Here is a 22,161-nt window from a genome sequence, read left to right on the forward strand (position 1 = left end):
TAGCCATCGTCTTCACTTTTGATAACCAAAGAAAAAGAATAATCTCCACCCTCCATGTGCCTATCAAACACCGGTTCAACTTTATATGGAGAAGGCTAGGAATTTTCAAACCATACTACTCATTAAATTGATGAACTTTCTTAACTAAAAATGTTGACCATGTGGCATTTATAATCAAATTCAGTTCACAAATAATCCCATTCCAACCATGAAATTCCATCTTCATTCATTCCCTTGGATATTTTGTTGGTTCCTCCTTTAATGATTAAAGGAGTGTATAGCTAAATTCCATATGTAAAGTTGAGCGCACATAGTTAGCCATTCAGATAATTAGTGATGTGGATGGGTAGATGGGGAAGCCATATTCAATTCATAAGAAAGCTTCGAATCAAAATGACCCTCAACCTATACCTAAGATAGTTACGGTACCTAAATCCTCTGTCGGATCATATGGCCTCCCTTATCCCTACTGCTCTCCCATGTTCTTCTCACTAATTCAACCCCATCACGCTCTACTGGCTTACTATGTGAGCTTGGCGTGTAGTATACAATATGGTCTATTACTTGACACGCATTGAAATAACAAAGAAAGGGTAGGAACATCGACAAACAGTTTCGTGTGTTCACCTTCAAATGCAAGGGTATAGAAATCACGCTGAAACAAACAAACAAAACATGTGCCATTCACCTCAAGCTGTATAGCCATCTTCTTCACTTTTGATAACCAAGGAAAATTAATCTCCACCCTCCATGCGCTTATCAATATCGGTTCAACTTTATATGGAGGAGGGTGGGAATTTCAAAACCATGATACTCTTTAAATTGATTGATGGACTTTCTTATCATCTGTTTAGGAGAATTTAATTCAATATCGATTCAAATTTATATGGAGGAGGGTGGGAATTTCAAAACCATGGTACTCTTTAAATTGATTGATGGACTTTCTTATCATCTGTTTAGGAGAATTTAATTCCAGCTAAACTACTAGTTAAGTGTAATAGTTTTTATTTAAATTTTAGTAAAATTCAGAAGAGAACTGGAGCCTGCATAAGACTTTTCCAGAGAGAGCAATATTTCAAATGCCCTCACAAAAAAAAAGCAAAGACCCTAAGAGAATTTTTGAACAAAAAGGAAAGTTAGCTGTAATATAATATAAAATGTCAAGGAAGAGTAGGGACAACCAATATTTCCAAGTCTATTGAGTCATAAATAAGTGGGGCATTATATACCCACCATTGGATCAAAACAGATACATTATCCAGTACTAGACATACACTGCCACCATGTATTAATGACTCGATAAACTAGTAAATATGCCTTGCCCTATGCTATTTACATTTTTTCTAAGTTTACACGAAAGCGAAGATTTCATAGCCCAACTACTATAAATTAATATTACTAGCATTTGCACCAAAAGGTACAAAGGAACGCCGATAAGGAGCGAGGGAATGTGGAAAGCAATTATTCGACATGTCAAGTTTCATCATCGATGTCACTTTATGGGGGGGCACAACACAATACTGAAGGGAATGAGCTTTCTGGCCTTTGCACAATTGGAGCCACTATAGTCCTTACAATGAAAGGGGATCATGAAGTAGAGTTCAATAGAAGGATTATTAGAATTATCCCCACCACTTCCCTTCTTATAAACCCAGATAAAATCGAAACATGCTAGCTCCAATGGGTCTAAGAAATAGATCTCAATAAAACCAGAGTGTCACTAGAACAAAGGACTCCGCAATGACCAGAAGGAATAAGAACAAGAGGTTTTGAAAACTTTGTTCGCATACAATCATCCAGCCAAGGACTAGGGTTTTTATAAGGAAGTGGTAAAAGCCACTAAATATTTTTGGGTGTTTGAGAAAGTGATAAATGGAGGCCCCTATGATTGATTTGGAGCCATACTTGAAATCTACAAGTAGATTTGGATGTGGGTTTGACTCCAAACATGACCCAATTGAGCTTGTGTGTAACCTAAATGTAAAAATGGAGTATAGTTTGGATTTAAAGAGTTCATTGTGATGAAGTGATGGAGTCTTTGAAATAAACAGGGGCATTGGTGGTTAGAGACTCGACGGGTCCAACGAAGGTTAATGACAGGTTTATGGGCATTATGGAAATGTATTTTGAGAAACTATATGACTTCAAGGATTAAAAAAAGACATCACATCTTCCTTATCAGGTGTTTTTTTATGACATATGGTTTCCTTGAGAGCTTCATTTTCATCGTTCGAGAAAATTACATTCTGGCATGTGGAACACATTTCGGGCAATTTTTATAGAGTTTTGGGTGAGCACCAGTCTCAAGTTGAGTTTTCACTGAGGACTCATTTCACGAATGGATTCGGCATGACTCATGAGTCTTGGACAGTCTCAGCAATCCATCGTCATGTTTCTCTGTCCAGCCATTGACGGGAATCTAGGCAAGTCCTATCTGTATCTCTTGCAAGAAACTCACCAAGTGTTAATTGACAATGCCTATGGAGGAATTTGCCCACTAGGATTCTCTAACAGTGTTGTAAAAAATGTTTCTTATGTTGTTGTTGTGGTCATGGGCAATTTTTGTAGAGTTTTGGGCAAGAACTACTCTCAAGTTGAGTTTGGATGTGACTTTGTGTAGACCTGGAAAGCGATGATTTCATATTCCAAATTTCATTTCTAGTGTATGTGTTAATACTCAAGAATGATTTTTTGAGGAATACCTTTATGAAAACCAATTTGATCTAAGTTTCAGTAATATAATGAAACTCTCTCTCATGAAATTGAGAAAAAATGGCTAATAACATTTCCCACAACCTTCAAAGAATTTTGCACCCAAAAATGTAGGGACACGTTTGTAGTTTTCCAAGAAGTGGAATGGTTGGAAACTCCAAAAATGTAGGATGGAAGTCTTCAACTTAGGGCTTTGTGATGTTGTGTGATGCATTTCCCCAAACGACAATCTAACTCTAAGGATCTTACCTCTTTAGGTTGAGACACCCACCTAAGGCATCTTTCCAATGATGAGGATATAGGTTGCAGGTTCAAATCTGATTGATTCCTTGCCCTCGTGACTAGAATTAATGACCATGATGACATTCATTGAACAAAAATCTCCTTGTGGGGGTGAACAGAACCACCCCCACCCACTTTCGTGGTAAATGTACACATGATGTAATAGGGTTTGAACCCTAATGGGTGTTATAGTTGTGCCTTACTTTCAATGACTCAACTCACCTCGTGTGGCCAAAATTATACTTTGTTATTAAAATAGTAGGTTGCTTACATTTTGAAGAGTTATGCCTATTTATTTTTCCATTCCCATTGTTTTGGAACATTTATGTCAATGTAAATTTCTTCTTAGATTTAACCACCTGCTACATTTTGTAGAAGAGATTTAGAAACTCAAATTCTTCTTTTATTTGAACATTGTCCATATATTTCAATTCATTATTTCCTGCTACGTTCCCCGCTCCCCTATCGATGTTCCTTTGCACCTCTTGGTGCAATTGCTAGTTTACTCCATTTTTTATTTATATGGGAAATTGCTTGGGTGTCTCCCTTATGTTTTCCAAGTCAAATTCAAACCACCTTTCTGCATTATAAGCAAATTTCAGCTCTGGAATCCACCATTGCAAGGAAAATAAAATAGCAATAGGGGACCATGGAACTAGACAGTCCACTGTAAGTATAAGTTTTTAAGTCTTATTTTTGCGGGATATGGTTGTTTTCTAAGTTTGAAAAATCATCTTATTTTTGTAGGATATGGTTGTTTTCTTCACATTTGAAATAATTGTGTGTCAAACTTGAAATAACTATATCAATTTTGAAAGGATTAGTAGGTTAAGGAATGAATTTTAGTAGGATAGATAGTTGTTTACCAAGATGAAGATTTAAATTTTGTAGTGAGGTTAATGTGGGTTTGGGAGAAATTTTGGATTTTTGCAGTCATTAAAACAAGGATTTTCTTTGAGGTTTGATGGAATTATGATGGAATAGGAAAGAAACAAGAAAAATATTTTGGGTGGGGTTTCCTTTATTGCTAGTGTGAATTTTGATGGGTCTTATTCGAGCTGCTGGAATGAATGTTGATGGGTCTTATTCGAGCTGCTGGTGTGAATGTTGATGGGTTTTATTCGAGCTACTGGTGTGAATTTTGATGGGTTTCATTCAAGCTACAGGTGTGAATTTTGATGGGTTTACTCAAGTTTTATTTATTTTTGATACGAATGCCACTTTGGACTAAGAGATCTAAGGAGAATATTATTTATGTTAGAATATTTCCAAATGGTAAGACTAATATATTGGTAATTCCAATGTGGTTGCCTTTGTATGTATGTTGTTTACTAAGTAACAAAAGGTTGATATTTAATTTGTAATTTTGAATTGGGTGTGGTAGTAATCTCATCTTTAATTAGTAGTAGGGGTTTGATTCAGTCTAGTAATGACAGATCCAATAATCTGGTCTTTGACCTACAACTTTTGGCAAGCTAAATGGTTTTAGGGAGGTGGGCATAGTTTTCCTATTTAGAAGCTTGTGCGCATCTATATTTTTCTACATTGGTTTTTCGTTAATGATATCTTTTAATATTCATTTCAAGTAATGAAGGTATGGTTGTATTTTTTTTTTAATCTGGTCATCTCCTTCATGTCTTCTGATCTACAAAAACTATGCATACGTGACATATTTAATCCACATAAATTTGAATTGTGAAGGAACTAGAGCTCACTTCACCATTGTCATCATATCCTAATGAGAAAAACTTTGAGATTTAATCATATTTAATGCAAATAATTCTAAAATGATATTACCCATTCTTGGTTGCCCATATGGTGCTAATTAGCAAAAACATTGTTGCAGGCTCAATGTTGTTCAGGAGATGGCAACTTTCATTCTTTCATGTGAAGTATTGTCGAAGGCTTGGGAATAGTCACGTCTGGCAAGAAAATCAAAGATTTTTACTCTGAATGAGTATGAAGGATTTGCATATGTTTCCTTCCCTTCATTTCATAATATCGAAGACTTCATTGTCAAAGGTAGAAAATATGGAGATGGCAATATACAAACTGACAACAAGGTCTTCTCTGATTGCCTCAAGGGTAATGATGATCAACAAACCCTTGTACATCAAGGAGCTCTTTATTTGTTCTTGCATATTTTGGAGAAAACAAATTTTAAAACAAAGGTAAATTGATTTATCTACTGTAGTTGTTAGGACAAAGTGACCTTAGTTTCATAAAAGGAGGGTTTGTTGCTTCATTTATCAAAGATGATTTTTTTGAAATTTCATATGAAAGTAACATCTTGTTCATGTATTATTCTATGATCGATCAGTTGTAGATGTATACGAACTCGACCAAAAGGAATATTAAACCCATTATATTTTTGGGTCATTTCCTTAGGAGGGGAAATTGCAACCTTGGGCACACTACGAGTACTTGAAAAGAGGTTAAGACAAATCTCTCCCTTTTGTATCACATTTGGTTTCCCTTTAGTGGGAGATGAAAGTCTTGTTAAAGCTATTGGCCGAGAGAAATATGCTGGCAACTTTTGTCATGTGGTTTCCAAGCATGATATTGTTCCTCAGATGCTCCTTGCACCATTTGAATTAATTGTTGGGGCTTTGTCTACTATCTTTCCTTACTAGCAAGGCAAAGTGAAAGATACTTCTATTCAAGAAGCTTGTAGGAAACTTTTCAATATTGTCCTTGATTTTCTAACGGAATCAAATGTGAAAAGCCCATAAAGGCCTTTTGGCACTTACATGTTTTCCTCAAGCAATGGTAAATTTTGTATTGAAAACTCTGAAACAGTTTTGAAAATGCTTACTTGGACAATGCAAAGACAAAAATATTCTGCTAGTGAGATTGTATAGCACTGTTTTTCAAAGCATATAGGGTATGGTTCTATTTTGAAAAATATCATAGAAAATTCCTTTACTGGGAAAATATTTGCAAATCCTGAATCAACTTCCTTTTATGAGATGGGAATCTCATTGCAGCTAGAAGCTATTGGTGTTGGGGTCTAGGTAATACTCAATTTCTTTCCAAAAAAAATTACATTTAATGTTTCTTGATTTGATGTTAGTTTCTATACTAGTAAAGGCCTTTAAATAATTATGGTATTAAGGATTCTAATATAAGGTTTTTAGTCTTAGATCTATTAAGAACTAAGAGATAGAAAAGCATAGATGAATGTTAACCCTAAATCTATTAAGCACCAAAAGAAAAACAAAACTTTTAAGTACTTGAAGCTTAATATATCTCTGATTCATATTGATAATGAGTTTTTTTAGTTAGAAACACAAAGGCATACAAATATTTCCTCCACCTAGGATATAAAACACCTAGCTTCTCTACATACATCAAAATTGAAATTTTGTGAATCTTTTTTATTTCCATGTTCTACACCTACGATGTAAAGCATCTAGCTTCTCTATATGCAACAAGATTGAAAATCTATGAATCTTGTTTTTCTTTTTAAGTCCAGGACTTTTGGAGCTTTAACATAATAGAAAAAACAATATATGGCCTTAATATTTGATAAGAATACGAGGCTATCCTCTAAGCTTGCCTAGAAGTCATGTTAGTTTCTTATTGCGTAAGATTTGATATCATGTTTTAATGGAGCAAGGTCTTTATCTATAGTTCTATAGCCCTAATAAGCTTTTGAATAATCAAGTTGTATTGGAGAAAAAACAGGGTTATCAAAAAGACAATCAACCCCGACTATTGAATACAATATCGTGTGAGACTTACAGGCTTCCCAAGGAGAAGAAATGGTGTCTCTTGCAGCATTGCCTAAACAAGCTTCCACTTCTAGCAAACCCCAATCATCACAATCGGCCTTTGGATCCACTGCCAAATACTACCATGGTACTATTATTCAACGAGATTAAAAGTCTTAAATAAATTTGCTATCATAAAAAACATATATTATTGCTTTCACTCTGTAATACAAATGTATGTGCCCTGCCTACATTCTGACTTTGCCGAAAATCTCCTGATGAACATGCTACTTCAATAGCTACAAGAGTTATTTTACGAAAAAAATAATTAAACTATTTACCTTTCCCTACTCACCCCATCATTCTCGTGCTCTAAAGTAACTTTGAAGATGTCCCCGCACTCCATTTTCAATCAAAATAAAAACATTTCCTTTTGTTTACGGGTCGTAGTAGATACTATCAAGACACCACACTCAATCAAGAACTAATAAATCCTGGCGACAACAACAATGGTTCGCCCATGCAACTGTTGTTGACACCCTGTAGCTTAGACGCTGACTGTGCCTCAACTCAGTTTTCGATCCCAATCTAGATGAATTGTCACATTGCTCTATGGATTCTATTAATGAACAATGGATTCTTCACAAGCCCTTAATATTAAGATGAAACCCTCTACATTATAATAGAGGAATAGTAAAGGGTCCAAAGTGAAGTTTAGGTTTTTTCTGATGTTCATTTAATGAGCTATAAGATGGTTGAGCAGCCACTCACTCTTTGGGGGAAATGAACAGAAATGAAGGGTTCAATGCAATTTAATGCGGGAGGTATGGCAGACGGGCTCCATTAACTAGCTAGAAGGAGAAGGGTACATCGACCGAAGGAAAAGGGTACAATTACTAGTTATGCCATGTGAGGGAGATGGTGCTAGAGAGGAGAAAAAACGTGAGATGAAGGGAAATGTTTGCAAACAGTTATGGCAGAGGATTTCATGTCAGTAGAGAGTTGTAGAAATAGGCAAGAGCTGTAGAAACTGGCAGTAGGGAAAACTGGGATGAAAGCAAGCTGCACAGATGGAAAATTTCCATTGGTTAGAGGACAAACATATGGAAAAATTTAATTGGTTGGAAAGGTGAAATTCAAGCTCTCGCATTGGCTAGGTGAATATTGTTTTCCCACCCAAAGCCAACAAAGGAAATGCCTATCCGCATAATTATAAGAATGAAAGATTCCAATTATTAAATGGTTGTGTGCATAGGACTCATGCAAGTTGCTTCATGGGTTACATTTAGCTCTATATCTATGTCATTAATTTCTTCATTGAAACACACCATATAAAATTAATGTAGGAGCACTAATTGAAATCTGTTTCATTTAAGCGACAGATTTAGCGTGATTTGGGTATAAAGTCAGTAATGAAAGCATCAGTGTTAAATGCAAGAGCCGGAGGAGTGTGAGTGAATGACGCAGAAGAACGAGTCATCGTAGAAGAAGATGCGTTTATGGAGGCATGTGACAACCCAGAGTCAGATCTAGTGGACTTGGTGTTTTTGGAATCACGAGAAACCAACGAACCTATTGGATCCAACTGTATTAAAAATGACAAAACTTGCAACATCAATGAAATTTGTTGGATCTAGATCGTACTTGGCATGGATAATGATTTTTACTAGAGGTGTATTGTACATGCATAAAATCAACATTGTAAATAATTTATTGGACAAGTGTTAATGTGAAGGTTTTTTTTTAAATATTTTTTTTTTTTTGACAAACGAATTTCAAATGCCATAAATATAGTCATATCAATGTCTTTAACCAATCATAAAATAGGAATATAATTTTTTTTTATAAAAAATGAAAATTAATTTTAACAAACATTTTATTTAACATTTAAATATTTCACAAGTATTGTAAACATTTAGAAATTTGTATTTATGCAGAAAAATTAATTGAAAGTCAGAGACAAATTTGACAAAGTGATTACAATATAATCCACCTTTGGCAGGTATAGAAAGGACTCATATAACTTTTAAATGAAAATCATTCATTAATTGTTCCTTTCAAAAAGGACAAAATATACTCGTTTTTTATAAGAGGGTTTATTAAAAAAAGAGAAGAGGGTGTTGTTAAAAACTATTGGCAGCATTGAAATATTGTAAAGAGTTTCCATTGTAAATAATTTGTAGACTATTTATTTGTAGAATTTAAGCAGTAGAGAAGCCACCACAAAGATTTTTTTATTGCAGGCAACAACTATGTCTGCAGGTCGATTTGTTTGTTGAGTTGCATTCTGTCATCACTCAACAATGGGAAAAGTTAAGAGGCTAGGAAGGCCAAAGCGACAACATGAAATGTTCGAGATCTCTTTGAGAGATTTGGAGGTGACAAGGCAAAAGAGTTCCTTCGCATTAAAATGCATAAAATAATGCGTTGATGGCAACATTCTTTCCCTCATTGCAGATACAAAGACAATAAAGGAAGCTTGGGATACCATTGAGAGGAATTTTTGTGTATGGGGGAGTAATCGAGTTGAAGATAAAGAGTTTGGTGAATTCCACTGTACTCAGCTGCAAGTGGATGATGATTGTGAAGAATTTGAAGAAACAAGAGAGCGGGAGAACGTAGATGTTTGTTGACCCCATTGTGCACATCCACAAGTGGATGAAGATTTGGTGAATCTAGAAACAAAGCTTGCTGATGACAATGAAGTTTCCATTGAAGCACTCAATGCTACGAAAAATCCAAGAATTTAATTTGTTGATGTAAAGTTTGATTAAAAATTGTTGCCTAATGATGAATGGTTGTAGATAATGCAACAAAAAATGACATTGACATGATGATATTTGGTGAGAGAATCCCAGTTGAGTCTACAAAATAAGTGGAAGACAACCTCTTTGAAGTAATCGAGGTTAGTAAAGAAGTGGAAGTGACAAAGGTAGAGAAGAAAGTGCAACAGGAGAAATCTATCATTACATAGCAGAAGGAACAAAACCAATGTGGTTTTGTAGATGTTTTTACACTTACCATTGACTAACAATGTGTAGGTAAATAGGATGATTTTGAAGAAGAGTTAAATTTCCTTGAAGCATGTCTTGCAACACCATGTCTTGAGAAAGTCTGCATAGAAGTTGTAGAATGAATGTTGAAGGCAACATAGATGATGAAAACATTAATGATATTTTCATGAAGTAGAGTCATGAAGAAATATTTTTTTATTATAAAATTATGTTGCAGTAGAATATTAATGATGAAAAACACTAACAACAGAAGATTTCATTGTTGGAAACAATGTTAATACTGAGAGGGTAGGGATGAATCAGTGTTAAGGTTAATTTAAACTTTTATGCCAATTTATCTTTACTCATTCAAACTTGGCATCAATTATTGAGATCAACCATTAACAAACCATAACAACAACCATGTCAACCAATCCAAGCATACACATCATGAGCAACAAACAAATGAGACACATAGGTTTAATGTGAAAACCCTTCCAAGAAAAACCCAACAAAGATTGTTGTTGTTATTGATGTAAAAATGAGAGCACCTACTCTATTACATCAATCTGCTTGTGAGCCACCACTCATAGGAAGCACCAACTGCCTTTGATTGGTTGCTAGCACACACTAGCAGGAAGACCAACCCCACCTTTTGTAGACAACTGATCAACCTACCAAAAGCATCATATGAAGCACCAACTTTGTAGGTTTGCTACAAGAACCAACTTAAAGTAGGAACTAACCCCCAAGCCTTCTTAGACACCCACTAGAGATGGAAGCACCAAATTCCTATATGCAGGCTCCAACCCAAACTCAAAAATGAACTAATGTTCTCTATAGATGGTAGCTACTCTACATGATATCATCTTTGTTCTCCTCAGTATCCTTTTGGACCATGCAACATTTTGTTCTCTGCACATTCTTCAATGGCCCATTGTTTCGCTAAAAAAAATTCACTAATACACAACCCACACAACACTCTACTTTTTTCGTCCCTTTTCTCTCAATAACATACATTCAGTACTCGACCCCCTCTATTCCGCAGACTCTCTCAATCTCTCTCATTATCATAGGCTCACTCAACCTCTCACACAACACAGGCTCTCTCAAGGTCTCTTTCCTCTGCATAGGCACTCTTAGCCTCTCTCTTTAACAGCAGTAGACTTGGCCTCTCCTTAGTAGCGCACACACACCCACATACTTCTCCACACAACTCACTGAAAATAATACAACTTTCCCCTACATTGCTCAACCATAATCCCGAGTTTTGTTTCACTGAAACACAGTGATCGATGTTGTCTCTATCAGCCATCACTCTGCCATTCATAGTATCAAAGTGTACATGTACATGGCTTCTCCATCCTACCATTGCATGTCATTGCTTGAATTCTATTGTTGTGATCAATGTTGTCTCTGTCAGTTGTCACTATACCATTCACATTGCCCGAGTGTACTCCTGCACTTGGCACTCCTTCCTGTTGTTGTGTCTAATACTTAGGCTTTGTAGCTTCATTAATCACTGAGAATGGGCTTCGTTCTCTCACCAACTGTGGTTGTTGTTCAATTAATGAAAGGAATTCCCACCTGAGTGTTCCCATGCTAAGACATAAATCCTCAGTCAATCCTGCACACTCCAACAAGGCTCTTGTTCTTTCTATGAACAAATCTCCTATACCTGAGGCTCTGATCTTCATTCAATTTATTGTAGCATGGAAGCAAGATCAGGGATGGCTTGTCTCAACTCATGACAAACTCCTTTAAATCATTTTGCACAATTGTGGTCCTTGCTGCCTTGACTCAATGATCTCTTCTGTTGCCATTACTCCTGCGACACCAACATTACTATGCACATTCACTTAGCTGCTGACCCATTCATCATTCATACTCCTATATGTTGCAATTTTGGAGGCCCACATTTCGTAACTTTATTAAGGAAGGATGCTACAAAATCACGAGATTCCCATATTGGCCTTTAGCCACTTTTTCTTAGCCTCTTATTTTTTTCACCATAGGACCAGGTGTTGTGACCAGCGACATAGCACTTAGGTTCTAATTGCTTTAGGATTTGGCCGAGTGCCTATCTCCTTGTGTTCTTTCTCTACAACCTTGGTCTTTTGGGTTCCATAACCAAGTTCCAACAACATTAGAAACTCCCTATATAAGATCTTTCTCAAATTTTAGTTAGAGAGGAGTTACGAAAACTATGACCTCCAAAATATATTTCCCATGTGGTGTCTCCATAACACTCAGATGGTAAGCCTTGCTCTACACCCTTGGTTATTTTTCCTCCACGACCAAATGTAAACAACATCGGAACTCCCTATATCAAAATTTCTTCAAATTTAAGTTACAGAGGAGTTATGAAATCTTCAACCTTCGATATGCTTCTAGGATGACACCATGTTCTTGTCATCAACCCCAAGTAGTGTCTCCTTAGTGGTGACATGTGTCACTAGGATTTGCCCCATTAGGCCATCCAATAATGTTGAATCTGACTGCTTCTCCTCTTGATGCTCTTCTCTCTTTGTAAATTAATTCCAAAGAAAAAATGATAAAAATATTTGAACTAATCCTCAAAATCCTTTTTATCATTGAGGCCTCTATTTTCCTCATTTTCCTTCAATTTCCTTTAATTTTCGTCTCATGCAAACGTGACCTTTCATTTCCCTTTTCTCCTATTTTCCATTATTTTCATAAATAAATGCTAATAAATACCTCTTTTCCTTTCCAAAGCCTTTGTCAATGCCTTTTCTAATTTCGTTTAGCCATAATAAACAACAAGTGATGGCCACTAGGATGTTTTGCCAAACATTTATCTTGGAATAGGTGTCCCATGACCTTGGTCTTATTTTGACTTTATTAACTTTATTACATGAGATTTTGACTCAAGGTTGTTATATCTCCACACCTGAAGTGTTTAACGTTATGGAAACATAACATTAGATTTGAATAAAAGCCTAAATTATCCTCCATTAGTGACTACTAGGATGAGAAAATTATAAAGGAAATCTTTGAAATATTGAAAGAGTATGAAGATGTTTTTCTGGCATCTATTTCAGAGCTCAAATAGATCAAAGGAGATTCAGGAGAAATGAAAATTTTGTTGAAAATTGATATGAGGCCTATCAAGCATCGACCCTATTGATTGAATCCATGAGTTAAAGAAAAGTTCAAGAGGGAGATAGATAAAAGGTTAAATATAGGTCTTATATTTCTAGGTTGATGAAGTCAAGTGGATTAGTCCTATTTTTATTCAAGAAAAAAATGATTCATATCACATTAGAATCTGTGTATATTATCATAGTCTTAATATTTTTGTGTCCATGATTCATTCGCTACTCCATTATTACACCTTTAGAGAAGTTTAAAAATAAATCCAAGCACTTCACATGGACTGAGGAGTGTGATGCCACATTTTATTTGCTCAAATAAAAGCTTGCAAGTGCATCGATCTTGTTTTATCCATACCCAAAAGAATAATTTCATGCGCATATAGATGCATATGGTATTTCCTTAGGTGTTTTTTTTGGAGCAACCATGTGAGGGAAATATAGATCATCCTATCTATTTTTCTATCAAAAATATCTCTACTTCTGAGAAGAATTATACAACAAATGAATGAGAAGCTCCAACTATGGTGTACTCTCTTAAAAAATTTAACATTACTTGTTGGGAGGTCCATTTAAATTATTTACTCCTCATTCCACATTAAAATATCTTGTTAATAAGCATGTGCTTGAACGAAATCTTTTTAGATGTTTATTATTATTTCAAGAGTTCTCTTTAGAAGTTGTTGTCAAATCAAGTCAAGCTAATGTGGGTCCTAGTAATCTATCTTGCTTAGAGTCTGGAGAAGCATGAGGATCACTTGACGATCAATTAATTGATGCCAATATATTTTGAATTGAGGATGTACCAGACTACCTGGAGGATATCCCACTAATTTTAATGACTGGAAAATTTACTCAAAATTACACTACCTTTGAAAAGATGCATCTAGTATTTTGTGCATAGACTATCAACTACTTGTGGTTCAACTATATAATATGGGGATGGATCATATTCTGTGTTAGTGTGATTTTGATCATGAGAGAGATTTTATCTTATGGGAGTATCATTCTGGCATTGCAGGAGGCCATGTTAGGAGAAAATAAACCACAAGGAAGGTGTTACAAGCTATACTTTGGAGGCTAATCTTTTTAAATATGTGAAGGAACATGCAAGGAAATGTGATGTTTGTCAACATGTTAAGAGACCCTTCCATCATGATGAACTTTCATTGCACCCAATGAGAGCTCTTAATTACTTTGAGAGGTGGGCTATTGATTTTGTAGGAACTATTATCCCTAGCGACATTCTCATTCCCACTATATAATCACCACAACTTATTATTTAACGCACTGGGTTCAAGCAACTCTTGTCAAAGATTTTACTATTGAGGTTGCCACCAGGTTTATATTTGAGAATATCATCACTATATTTGGATGCCCATGAAGCCTCACAAGTGATCAGGGATCACATTTTATTAATGAAACTGTTGCTACACTACTGTAGGTATTTATTATCAAGCATCATAAAAGCACCCGCTATCATCCACGAGAAAATGGAACTATTAAAGAATTTAACATGATTATGGAGAAGGACTTACTAAGTTTTGATCTACAAATAGATATGATTGGGATGAAAGTGTTCCAACCATAGAGAGGGATTATCGTACTACTGTGAAGCAATTTCATAAGTATACCCGTTTCTAACTTGTATATGGTCGAGAAGCAGTAGCGCCGATAGAATTTATTGTTCCAAATATTTTCATCACTCAAGTGAGAAGAATGTCAGATGATGAGTGTATTGGAAAGCATCTACAAGTGTCATGGGAACTGGATGAACAATGGTTTCTTGTGTATTTTCACCAGAGTATTGAGAAGGAATGAAAAAAGGCTTGCCATGATAAATATCAAATGCAAGTATTTCATGGTAGGAGATCAAGTGTTGTTGTATGATAATAAGCATCTCAAACATCTTGGTAAATTACAGATGCACTAGTTGGGACCATTCCTTTATTTCAGAGATAAGAAAACATGGAGCCATCAAGCTTGCTCAACTTCATGGAATACTTTTTCCTAGATGGGTCAATGGCACACCCCTGAAGTTGTACCATGGTCACATTTTCATGCTTTTTTCTCTCGATAATGTGGCATAAGTTAGGTTTAGGGTTAATTAAATTGCATCAGTTAGTTAGTTAGTTTATTTGCATCTGTCATTTGTATTAGTTCTTAGTTGCGACCCACAAAATATCATTGTGGTTGGGTGGGGGGGAGTCTAAATTGTCATTTATAACATTATTTAAGTCATTACTGTGGGTATTTTCAATTACCTAATCAATATCCCTGTAACAACTATTTATTTTATCTTTTTTCCACATTGGCATATTGATTAACCATTTCCAATTATTTTTTATGTCAAATCATCACCTTTTTGGTCATTTGAGTCGTGTCATAGAGTTTTGTGTTTTGGTAATTGTGATATCCAAATAAATTTTAATTTGGAAAATTGTTACATTTAATGCTCAATGATAAAGTCATTTTGCATTGAGTTGATGGGTTTCATTACAAATACCAATATCAAAGTGTCAATAATCATTTTCTATTTTTTACCTTAGAGTTTCCAACATGGCTTCTGTATCTAACTCCTTTGTGTCTCAATTATGTCACCCTCCCCCTATCCAATTTGTTTATAGTCTTCAATTTATTTCCATGGGTCATGCTACTAAACCCACAATCCCTGCAGATTTTTCAGATCCCCACATCAATCCCAAGAAATATGTTTTAGGAAAATATGAGAAAAATACTTTGGTTGACAATGATTTGTCTGATAATGTTCTATTCCCCACCCTCAAATCATAACTATATATGGATTCTATCATTGCTCTAGGTGGTGGTGCTAATCTAAGGTTGAAAATTGAGTTTTGTCCCTTGCAACAGTATTCTTTGATAAAATTGCTATATTTTCCTATCTTTGGCACCACAAGGGAGGCCATGCGCTATACCAAAATTATCACTATCAGAATCCAAGGTTGTTTGCTATGGCTCGATAAAGAATATCCTGTCCATGTCAAAGATATTTATAAGCTTACAAGGTTTTCATCGTATGGTCTAGATTTTTCCTTTGCATTCTAGAGCAATGTTATGGCATATAAATCCCTCTTGTTGAAAAGAGAAATCTCCCTAGATCCTAAAGGAAACTAGAAACAAATAGATAATTGAAAACTTTTTCCCTAATATTATTGCATTCAAATTGCAAGTACAATAGTAGGAGAATATATCTCTTACCTATTTGAAAAATTCTTGATGAGGATCCCCACTCTATCTTGATGAAGCTTCCAAATGCTCAAAAAATACCTACAATCACAAACACAAAATAGATCAAATATTTATGCAATCATAGTTGTTGCATTTAATTATGCAAGGAGCTATAGCTCCGCAATAGCATGCCCGATTGAGATCATCAGACAACAAAATATAATGCCTAATACAATCTAATAATGATCCCCAATCCAGATGGTCATGCATGCAGGTTCAATGCAATTTATGATGCTATAAAGTATGAGAAAGTACTCCTTGGGAATGACAAACTCCCAATTGGGTCAAGTTGATCTCCTTGGGAATGAAAAACTCTAGAAACATTTTTCACAATTATGAAAAAATTATTATCTCATAATTATAATATTCTAGAAAAATAATTATGAGAAATTCCTCTTTTATGTAATTTAACCCATTTATCATGGGATAAATCTCACCTAAGTAAAAGAAAACATGAAAAGGGATGCATTTTAGCCAAACAACTGAGATAAGTTGATATTGGGTTTCTCTCACTATAATGGAGTGGAAAATATGGTTAAAACAATAGCCATTCAAACAAGCTTAATCTAATGATCAAGGATATTAGAAATTGGAATTGTCTTAATCAATACTAAAGAAGCATAAATCATTCATTTCTTTTGATGAGCCTCGGTATTGCAACAAGAATGTTGCAACTCCCAAGGCTACCAACTTTAATTATCAACCCAGGGTTCGTACAAAATTATGAGATATTGACACTATTTGTGCAAATTACAATGTGTCCTTCATTTATTGCCATGATGTAATGGAGTGCATGTAATGAAATCAAATCCTAAACTAATTGCAGAAAATGAAATGCTCGAAATGGAAACCTTAACCTATTGCAAGAAAGAAAGAACAAGGAAAAAAACCTATTCTAATTGCATAAAGTAAATATAATGAACTAAATGTCAACCATTACATTTCAAAAAGGTTATATCCATTAATAGAGTTCATTGGATATGGAATCAAGAAAATCATCATTGTATTATCCAATCCATAAATCTATCCATTAGCCCAAATTGTTGAAATGTTTTGCATGGGTAAAGAGGAAAGTCCTAAGTGGCCTTTAGTCTTCCATAATAATTTATTTAGAGCCTATGGGTCTTGATTCAACCCTAAGGGACAATAACCTAGCTTCTTGAGTGAATTTGGTTAAGTATATACATGTTGGAAGGATGCTATATGGTTTCCTGTAGTTTACTACATCAAACAACAAATTTGCTATAGGGAATTATAATTCACCGAATGACCAGCCAAATAAAATCAAAATTGAATGGGACAATTTTTTTTATTTACTAGGATGTATTATGTCTCCATTCCAAGTGTAATCACCCAAAAATACCATTGTTAACCCATGCTAAAATATGGCAGAAAATTACTAGTCTAAAATCTAGAAATTCGATACCTAGTGAGCTAGTAAATCTATCAAATGCCTAACCTAATCAAGTGAAAATTAAATGGGATGATTTTTGTTATGAAATAGAATGTTTTTGTGATATTATGAAAGTGGAATCAACTCAATTGAAGCTCATTATCATGCTCCAAAAAATAGCAGAAATTTACTGTTATTTGCTACAAGGGACTTCTAGAAATCTAGATTTGGGAATAAGCAAGCTAATCCAAGTAGCTCAAAGATTACTATGACCTTCCAAAGATGTTACAATGATTAAATGATGCTCTTCATCCTACAAAATAGCTTACTTCAACCATTTAACCCAATACTACAACAAGAAACCATTAATACTAAATGGAGAAATAGAAAACAAGAACAGGAGATGCATGTGAATAAGAAGTGAAAAGAAGAAAAGTAAATGATACAAAAGGGCTCTGAGGCTCTTGGGATGGCCAAGCCCAAGGAAAATCAGAGTCCTATGGAGGATACCAAGATTTAGAAGCTGAAAATGGCACAAATATTCGTTATTTCCATCAATACAATTACATCCGTATAGAAAATGAAAGTGGAGCTGCAAAATATGAGTTTTCTCCACAAGAAGGCTAAGAAAAATCCAACCCTAGAGGAAAATTTGACTTGGTACTTATAAAAAATTATTAAGAATCATTCCCCATGAAAGGAGGAAGCTTTCCCCACCAAAATCCGTTTATTAGTGGATTCAATTGCCAATACTAGGAATCTGCATTAAATCACAGGGAACACATTGTAGAAATTTTGAATAATATGACACTTATTCACAGAGATTATCCCAATTATACAATATTGCAGAATACATAACCTCCTCTACGTTGATCATCAATTTAGTAGCATCAAAAACAATGAAACATTAATCTCATGCACACATTAACACAGTATGTAACACGGGGAAAGCATACAGCTGAAAACCCCACACTATTTGTATATTATTATGATTGAGAACATGTAACAATACATAGTACAATACTCCTCACAAGTACTCAGTACTATCTCCACCTGTTACACACAAAACTAGCTCAGATCTGATCAATCACAGGTTCAAATCTCCTCCACTGCGTTGCCTGCCTCCACTTCGCAATCCTGCATGAGAATGCATGAGAATGGCTGATCTAAAATCACGTGAGTATAAGCTACAATTTCCTTGGTATTGGCCCACACTGCATAGTCCTCATTGGCATAACTCAATCCCATGCATGTGAAAATCTCATGCACAACTGATAGTCACAACTCACCCTTTCACTTACCTCTAACACCTGTCTCTGTTGAACTGTCCATGCATTGAGTTAACTGATGTATTCTTTAGTTGCTTTATGAGTTAATAATTAGTGAATTAATTAACAATCAATTCACACAACTCATCACTAGTGTATTCTTTAGTTAGACTTAATACAACTAGTTTAACCAAGTCAAACTGAACACAACTCCATCAACTCCACATCCAACTCCACAGAACTCACATGCATGTGTTCTAACTGAAGTCCTCCATACAATAGCTCAAATAACACATAAGAAACCACGTGATTCCTTCTGTCAGCTACGTGTGCCACATCCGTAGCTCGAACTAAAGTGCTCCAAGAGAATAAGATAATGTTTAGAGTCCAAATATTACTAAGGGCTAATAATATTTAACTGTTTCTATTTTTAGCCTGACAGTCTAAAAATAGACTCTGATCACTCCGCTGTGAACCAAAAATAGAAGTCCATCTATTTTTCCCAACATGACCAATTATCCATAAAAAACATCCTGCAACTCATAGACCATGATCCATATGTCTAAAAATAGACTTTGCGCCAAAAATAGCCTGCGGGCCCACTTAGTGAAGGCGACTCCTTTCCACTAAGCTCCATCATCTTGTTGCATTTTCAACACTCCATCTCAACAAGATATGGATTATCTGCAACCCTTATCCTGTAACTTTGGAATGTTCTTCATGCAAGACATCTGCCCAATCCACTTGCTCCAACAACACTTGGAACAAAAACACTCCCAACTGACCACTCTGATGGGCTAGGAACATACTCTGATCCTGAAGCTCTACCTGCTGCTGACAAGTGCTCCCTCTCTGACATCTGTGCTACTACAACATCTCCATGCATCTCACACCATTGCACACCTCTCTATGCCACCTAGCACTGTGCAAAACACTTGTGCCTCTCGCATTTCTGCAACCTGCTAGCTATGCGCTGTCCTGGGATTCCCTACACTGTCACTCTCTCTGTTGCTCCATTCGCATCTGTCTCTACCCAATTAGTCAGTTTCTACTACTCCACATTGGGGCTCCTATAGAAAGGTCTCATCCAAGAGGTTGGGTACCTCAAGGATCTTGCCCCTCCTCCTTGGGACGATCAATCCACATCACCCCACCTCCTACCTGGAGGTATGGTTGCATGCGATCCCTCTGCCCACCTGGATCAAAGTTTCCCCCTACTGGAGGTCTCTGCATGAGTAGATGTCTCTACTCGATCTCCTCTCAGCTTCCCTTGTTGTGGCTGCTCCATAACCTCCTGAAGCTGCTGCACCAATCGTGGCTCCTCCACAATCGTCTGAGACTTCTTCTGGCTCTACATGTTGAGAGGTAATATATGCTCTCTCTCAACCACCAAGTCTCCATTAGTTTCCTCACCGCTCAATGCTTTGCATGCATCTACATGAAATTGATAAAGGTTCCTGACTCGAACCCCTATCTTCCGGGTTTCTCTAGTTGTCTTGCTGCGCAGGAAAGCCTTTCCCTCGCTGAAGACAACATCATATCCCTTGTCTTCTAACATCTCCACAGAGATAAGATTCTTCTTCAATCCTGGAACATGCATCACTTCCTTCAATATGAAGGGTTTACTAGACTCCCTCTCAAAGGAAATGGTACCAATAGCAGTCGCACTGTATCTACCATCATCGCTCATCTCAATGTGCACTCCAAGATCTTTCTCATCCAGATCAGAAAACAAATCTCGATCTCTTGTCATGTGAGAAGACGCACCACTATCCAAGAACCATACTAATCCCATCACACTTGCTACCAAGCATGTGATTAGCGAAAAATCCAGCTCAAACTGTGAGGATAAGGCCTCTCCCGCTGCAGATCCAACAACTTGCTTATTTTTCTTCTTCTGCGGACAATCTGTGGCATCTCTATTCTCAGCTTTGATGTTTCTAAGTTTATCCTTGAGCGCCATTCCACCAGCTCAAAACTCAACCGCTTCTGATCTAAAATTCATGAGAACAAAGTATTTCTTGTACAGAGATCGACTGTATGGGCATTCACCGAATATCTCACCTTCCAAAAGAAGGATGAATGTAGAGGCTACCTGGCCCGATTACAGACTTTGCGTGAAGAAATAAAATGTAAACACTTTCTGAATAATAGATCTGATGATCAACTTGGCTCCGATACCATGTAGAAATTTTGAATAATATGACACTTATTCACAGATATTATCCTGATTATACACTATTGCAGAATACATGCATAATACATAACCTCCTCTACGTTGATCATCAATTTAGCAGCATCAAAAATAATGAAACATCAATCTCATGCACATATTAACACAATATGTAACCCGGGGAAAGCATACAGCTGAAAACCCCACATTATCTGTATATTATAATGATTTAGAACATGTAACAATATATAGTACAATACTCCTCACAAGTACTCAGTACTATCTCCACCTGTTACACACAAAACTAGCTCAGATCTGATCAATCACAGGTTCAAATCTCCTCCACTGCTTTGCCTGCCTCCACTGCGCAATCCTGCGTGAGAATGAATGAGAATGGCTGGTCCAAACTCCTATTTACCTTGGCTGATCCAAAATCATGTGAGCACAAGCTACAATTTCCTTCGTATTGGCCCAAACTGCGCAGTCCTCATTGGCATAACTCAATCCCATGCATGTGCAAATCTCATGCACAACTGATAGTCACAACTCACCTTTCACTTACCTCTAACACCTGTCTCTGTTGAATTGTCCATGCACTGAGTTAACTGATGTATTCTTTAGTTGCTTTATGAGTTAATAATTAGTGAATTAATTAAAAATCAATTCACACAACTCATCACTAGTGTATTCTTTAGTTAGACTAAATACAACTAGTTTAACCAAGTCACACTGAACACAACACCATCAACTCCACATCCAACTCCATAGAACTCACATGCATGAGTTCTAACTGAAGTCCTCCATGCAATAGCTCAACTAACATAAGAAACCACGTGATTCCTTCTGTCAACTACGTGTGCCACATCCGTAGCTCGAACTAAAGTGCTCCAAGAGAATAAGATAATGTTTAGAGTCCAAATATTACTAAGGGCTAATAATATTTAACTGTTTCTATTTTTAGCCTGACAGTCTAAAAATAGACTCTGATCACTCCGCTGTGAACCAAAAATAGAAGTCCATCTATTTTTCCCAACATGACCAATCATCCATAAACAACATCCTGCAACTCATAGACCATGATCCATATGTCTAAAAATAGACTTTGCGCCAAAAATAGCCCGCGGGCCCACTTAGTGAAGGTGACTCCTTTCCACTAAGCTCCATCATCTTGTTGCATTTTCAACACACATTCCTAGATTTTATCAATCATTGGAGCTCCACAATATGTGTCATAATTCCAAAATATATTGTTGATTTATTATTTA

The 22,161-nt window shown here is 36.0% G+C and overlaps 1 pseudogene; it reads right to left on the reverse strand.

Moving 5' to 3' along the window:
* The window catches only part of LOC149214083 (CBL-interacting protein kinase 23 pseudogene), a 90,737-nt pseudogene that overhangs the window by 18,864 nt on the left and 49,712 nt on the right, over positions 1 to 22,161 (reverse strand).

This window comes from Pinus tabuliformis, chromosome 1_1 (genome assembly GCF_031772625.1).
Source record: "Pinus tabuliformis cultivar Carrire ecotype Pingquan chromosome 1_1, CPIR1, whole genome shotgun sequence".
Lineage (NCBI taxonomy): Eukaryota > Viridiplantae > Streptophyta > Pinopsida > Pinales > Pinaceae > Pinus > Pinus tabuliformis.